Source organism: Phocoena phocoena, chromosome 17 (assembly GCF_963924675.1).
Source record: "Phocoena phocoena chromosome 17, mPhoPho1.1, whole genome shotgun sequence".
In the NCBI taxonomy this organism is placed as follows: domain Eukaryota; kingdom Metazoa; phylum Chordata; class Mammalia; order Artiodactyla; family Phocoenidae; genus Phocoena; species Phocoena phocoena.
In genome coordinates, this window is record NC_089235.1 from 12,936,167 (window position 1) to 12,942,160 (window position 5,994).

Here is a 5,994-nt window from a genome sequence, read left to right on the forward strand (position 1 = left end):
AAGTGCTCTCCCATTACTTTTCTGACTGGGAGCTCATATTAATATTTAAAAACACAGCTCAGCGATCTCTACCATGCAGTCTTTCTTGACTTCCTTCTCTCTCCAGTAATCTTCCTTCCATGGTGTCTCTAAATGTCTGTAGGTGCTTCTGTAACTGTTACATTGCATTGAAATAATGTATTTGTTTACTTGGAAGTATTTTTTTCACTGTAAGCTTCAGAGTGCAGGGCACTCCGCTGTGAGTTGTATCCTCTACTCCTAGAAAGCTGTGTGACATTTAGTTAAGACAAAAACATTAGAATTATGGAGTCCACACCCCCGCCTGAGGTTTTTGACATTAACGTCCAGTTGAAGATAATTTGTCTTTCAAACCCTCATACAAGGTATTTTTCCTCTCTTCTTACTTTGTCTTCAGCAGTTAGCTAACTTACAAGATCGAGAATGGTTAACAGAGCTTTTCCAACAAAGCAACGTCAGTATGCAGAAAATGCTCCCAGAAATTGATCAGAATAAGGACCTCATGTTGGAGATCTTGGAAGGAAAGGGACTGAGTTTCTTATTCCCACTCCTCAAATTGGAGAAGGAACTGTTAAAGCAAATAAAGTTGGATCCATCCCCTCAAACCATATATAAGTGGATTAAAGACAACATGTCTTCCAAACTTCATGTAGATAAAAGATCTGTGAACATCTTAATGCCTAGCATCTTATATTTCTAGTGAAGTAAACCCACCCAGTGATGAAACAGAGTCTTCCTCTGCTCCTTCCAAAGAACAGAGCAGGAAAAACAAGCCAGTAATGCAGAAATTCCTTCATGATCACGTTGAGCTACAAGTCACTGCCCTCTATGCGCTTCAAGAGCAACTTCCCAAAAGGCATGTTACTCTGCGTTTTTTTCACTTCTATGACATGGAGATTATTTAAGAAGACGCTTTCTTGGCTTGGAAAGAAGATATAACCCAAGAGTTTACAGGGAAAGGCAAGGCTTTGTTCCAGGTGAATCAGTGGCTAACCTGGCTAGAAACTGCTGAAGAAGAATCAGAGGAAGAAGCTGACTAAAAGAACCAGCCAAAACCTTAAGTTGTGCAAAACATACTGTTGCTGTGATGTAACTGCACTTGACCTAACCACTGTGAAAATTCATTCCACTGTAATGCTTTCACAATATTTAAAGCACGTCAGTTAGTATTTCCTTCTGCATAAGATTTTTTTGTAGTGTAATGTCTTAATCATAGTCTACCATCAAATATTTTAGGAGTATCTTCAATGTTTAGATAGTATATTAGCAGCATGCAGTAATTACATTGTAATTTCTCAGGCGGAGGCAGTCTATTGCAAGGACCTTCTTTGCTGCCAGTTATCATAGGCTGTTTTAAGTTAGAAAATGGAAGACCAACAATGAATACTGTAGAAATGCACTTTGCTCAGTAATACTTGAGTTGTTGCAATATTTGATTATCCATTTGGTTGTTACAGAAAAATTCTTAACTGTAATTGATAGTTGCTGCAGTAATAGTATATTGCCTGTATTTCTACCTTTAGTGATGGGTTTTATGTGCTAGATTTTAATAACCTTGAGCCTGGGCAAGTGCACAAGTCTTTTTAAAAAAGAAACATGGTTTACTTGCACAAAACTGATCAGTTTTGAGAGATCGTGAATGCCCTTGAAGTGGTCTTTGTGGTTGTGAAACAGATGGTGGGAATTTGAATTGCTCCCTCTTATTATAGTATTGAAATTAAGTCTACTTAATTTATCAAGTCATGTTCGTGCCCTGATTTTATATACTTGTATCTATCAATAAACATTGTGATACTTGAAAAAAAAAAAAGCCAAACCATTAGAATTATGGAGTCCACACCTCCGCCTGAGGTTTTTGACATTAACTTACGTTTGAAGATAATTTGTCTTTCAAACCCTTATACAAAGTAACTTAAGATAAAGGACTCTTAGTCCCACTGTCCTGGGAAGCTAGAGATCTCTTTAATAGCGGTAGTATATTGCCACTAAATATTGGGTGAACTGAATATGTTGAAATTAGTAGTAAAAGCCTAGGACAAAACGTTGACCCGACTGCTGGGAGAGCAGTGATGCCCCGGAGAGGTATGCCAACAGTTTTTCTATCACTACCAAACCTACTCTTCCCCCGCCCCCCCCAGCCCCCCGCCCCCCCACCAAGCTCTGACCCAGGCCGGCTGGGGCTTGGAAGGTTTGGAGGGGACAGAATCACTTTAGCCTGGGGACGTGTCCCCCACGGTTTAACAGTCTCCAGGCAGAGCAGGAGAACCAGGTGGCTGAGAACCCAGGCCAGGTGTAGGCGAGCCCTGCGAACTGCCGGGCGTCCTGCGGCCTCCAGGGCGGCAGGGGGCGCCCCCGGCCGCGTGGCCTTGCCCCGCGGCCGTAGTGGGGCGGGGCCGCTCTTGGCCGTTGGCGAAGGGCGGGCGGAGGGCTCGGCCTGAGAGGTTGAGCCCGGGCCAGAAAGCCAGTGGCCCTGTTTCTGCGCTAGGCGACGCCGCCACTTCTTCGGACCGCGAGGAGCCGCGCTAGAGCGCTGTGCGTCTCCCCCACGCAAGCCCGGGAGCCCGCTTCCCTGAGTTAGAGTCCGTCGGCCGCAGGTGGGGAGCGGGCCTGGTGGGGTGTGGCCGGGGCTGGGTTCTCGGCCCTGGGGCGAGGGCAGGGCTTCGCCGTGGGCGGATGTCTCGCGGCGGCCGGGCTGGCCGAGGTCCCGGGGTAATGGGGTAACGGGGTTGGGGTGGGGGTAGCGGTTCCCCGCCGACTGAGGTCTCGCGGCCGCCGGGCTAGGGGCGGTGCCCGAGTTATGGGGTTGGAGTCTAGCAGCAGCAGGGCCGGGGACCCGGGACCGGGACGAGGCTCACTGTGCGTGAGGGTCTCGCTGTTGCAATGCCGGCCCGGGGCGGTGCCTTGGTTGTGCGGTCTGGACTCGGGTCTGGACCCCGGGGCCGCAGCTGCAGTCACTGCCTCGGGTGCTGTTGAGACCCTGTTGCCTGACAACGCGCTGACACTTCCTAAGGAAGCCGCCACCCACAGTGCCCAGAGACCAGTTGTGCCTCGGTTTTCGTGCCTTGCCGCCCCATCAGCCGCCCTCCGTTGCTTGGCTAAGCCTCCGAAGCACCTTTCCTTTTACTCGGTGCGGGTTAGTGGTTAACGTTTATTGAGTGCTTGTGCACCCAACGCTGCTTCTCAGTGCTTTGCTTTGCAAGTAAAATTTAATTACCACAGCCCTGTGAGGTCGGTGCTGTTATTAATCCTGTTTCCCTTCGGCTCCTTGAGCTTGAAGCTCTTCTTTCTAATTGTCTTGATTTTGGCATTGTTACCTGGGATTGGAATCCCTTTTTTAGTAAATGTTAGCAATGGGACTCATCTTTTGAGAGGGGGTGGCTCTCAAGATTATAGGATTAAGAAGTTTAGCTTGGATTTTTGGGAAGACTAATTTATTTTTTTTTCTTTCTTTTTTTGTTGGGGGGAGACTAATTTCTAAAGTAAACCACTACCTAGTTTCCAAACACCTCAGGAAATGCTAGAGCCAAATAGTAACAAATATGAGTTTGTAAAAAGCCAATTATCCTCAGAGAGGTTCGACTTTATATGAAAGAATGGCTTTTCATGTTGACAAGCAAAAATGAATCCCATGGTAACCAATAGGATGCTGCTTTCTTTTCTGCATATTTTTTCTTACTAGGAGTAAACTGACTTTCTGCTGGTTATGTTTATGCTGAATGCTCCCTAGGGATGAAATTTTGGGTCTCCTGCAGTACAGATAACCTACTGGAAGGGAGGTAAATTGATAGGGTAAATTGAAAAGAGGTGCTTTCAGTATAGTGTTTCTCAAATGAAGTTTTTAGACATGTGATTTAACTATTTCAAACTTTGAGAAGATTTCAGATTATCCCTTTAACGTCATTCTCACTTAAGTTCTGATTACTTTCCAGAGTGGGAGATAGAAGTGTTTGAATAAATGTTTTGGCAATTTTGCATAACCGGAAGGTTATCTAATTTATGTTACTGTCCTTAGTCACCATTAATGATGTATTGTTAACAGCTGCTAACAGACTTAGTTGTGCCTTTATATATTTGCGCTCTCTCTGTATCCTAACCCTCAACCTCCTTTCTCCCCCCAGTAACATGGTATTTACTTCTTAGCAACATTTAGAGGGTTTTGTCAAAATTTGGATGTGCCCTTGGAAGTTGCTCATGTGGATGTCATCTGCCAGGAGAAAAAGATTGGGCACCTTTCATTTGGTGGAAAGATCTCCAGATGGTTGGGAAATGAGAAACATAGTTCTGGTTCAGCTCATCCCTCCCTCTCTTTCTTCTAAGGCTTTTTCACAGGCTTCCGCCTGCACCCCACAGCCATATGTAATCACACCCTGCTATTCTGTTCTCCTATGTTAGGGTCTCTTTCCTGACAACCTCTTCTTTTATAGCTTTAAAGATTATTTTAAAAACTGTTAACCCTTTTTTCTCCAACCTGGACTCTACTCTGAATTCCAGACTTATTCAAATTGCTTTCTTGATTCTGCTACTGGGTCCTATATGGGTGGGTATCAGTCCCTAACTTCCAGTCTGGCTAGACTGAGCCACTGTGACAGGGGACATAATCTTGCCCAAATTTGAGGGCAAGGATCATATTTTATACTTTTCATCCCCCTAACATCTTGAACAGTGTCCACCTTTGGGATGGGAGTTATTTTCCATTCCTAATTCTATAGAGGGGTGGAAATTTGCTTTTCACTGGAGAGGGTAAAGGATGGGAGCAACATTTCCCCTTCTCTTTGTGATTGGTGAGATTGGGAAAAGGAATTGGGCATACTCAGTTCTTTCTGGATCCTCTCTGTTTATTAGATTGACTCAGACTTTGCAGAATGATTGTGTTCTGGTCTACTTATATTTTCATCTGTATAATAAGCACGAAGGGCCTAAGTTTAAGATTTAAAGATGTTGATTTGGATTATGATAAACAAGTATCAATTATTGTCTATTTGAATCCCAATGTATTTTGGAGGCTTTTTAAAAAAAAGTGAGTACTGATGTATACAAAGACTTTAACTGAGTTAACCCAATAAAATGTACTTAGAATATTCCTTTCCCCTAATAAGAATAAAACAGCTATGATTTATTGATTTCTAAGTGTCAAAGGTGCCATACATTTTGTATCATTTTTTCTTCATAGCAACTCTAGAATAGATACTTTCATTTTACAGATGAAGAAACTGAGGGATAGAGAGGTTAAGGAACACATTGAGGTCAATCATGTAGTCATGAAATTGGTTTCAAATCCATGTCTTTCAGTTAAACTGATTTTCTGAAAACTATTTATCATCTATATACTATGTACACAGCTACTGGGGGGGAAAAACGTGGTAATAATATCTTGGAAAAAGTGTGAGTGATGTTATATTGTAGAGTGAAGAATAAAGAATCCCATTTAGGTTTCTTTAAGCTGATCTTTCTTATAACTTAATCTTTAAATTGTAAACATTTTTACTCTATTTTGTACTTAGGTTGTATCCATTAATTCAATTTCTGTGATTCATTAAGTAATTCTTGAATAATTTTGTAGTTGAAATATGTTTTATATAAGTTGTCACATGTGTTTAGGAGTGAGAAGGAGAAAAATGGCCATGACAGCTAGAGGATGGCCTGTACTATCACCAAGGCCTTGATGTTGCTGGGAACTGGCCAGACAATACTGCTTAGGCTTGGTGGTGTTCTGTTGAAGATAAGCAATTGCACAGAAAATCAACATCAGACAAAGTTGCTCTGTGTCCATGATGGAGCAAGAGAAAAACAGTACCACTCCATAGTTATGTCCAAACATAGACGAAACATGATTGTTGTCCCAGCCACAAAATGCCAGACACCTCTCCCAACTGATTATGATTGCTGCTGCTTTACCTAGTTACAGCTTCGCTGTGGGTGAGATTTACTAAGATGTCCAATCAAAGAATTACGCTCACTTCCTGACAGCATTTAATC

At 43.1% G+C, this 5,994-nt stretch overlaps 1 pseudogene; it reads left to right on the forward strand.

Moving 5' to 3' along the window:
• Nucleotides 1-394: 394 nt before the first annotated feature.
• On the forward strand, nt 395-1,058 carry LOC136137293 (eukaryotic translation initiation factor 4 gamma 2 pseudogene; annotated as a pseudogene).
• The last annotated feature ends 4,936 nt before the right edge of the window (nt 1,059-5,994 follow it).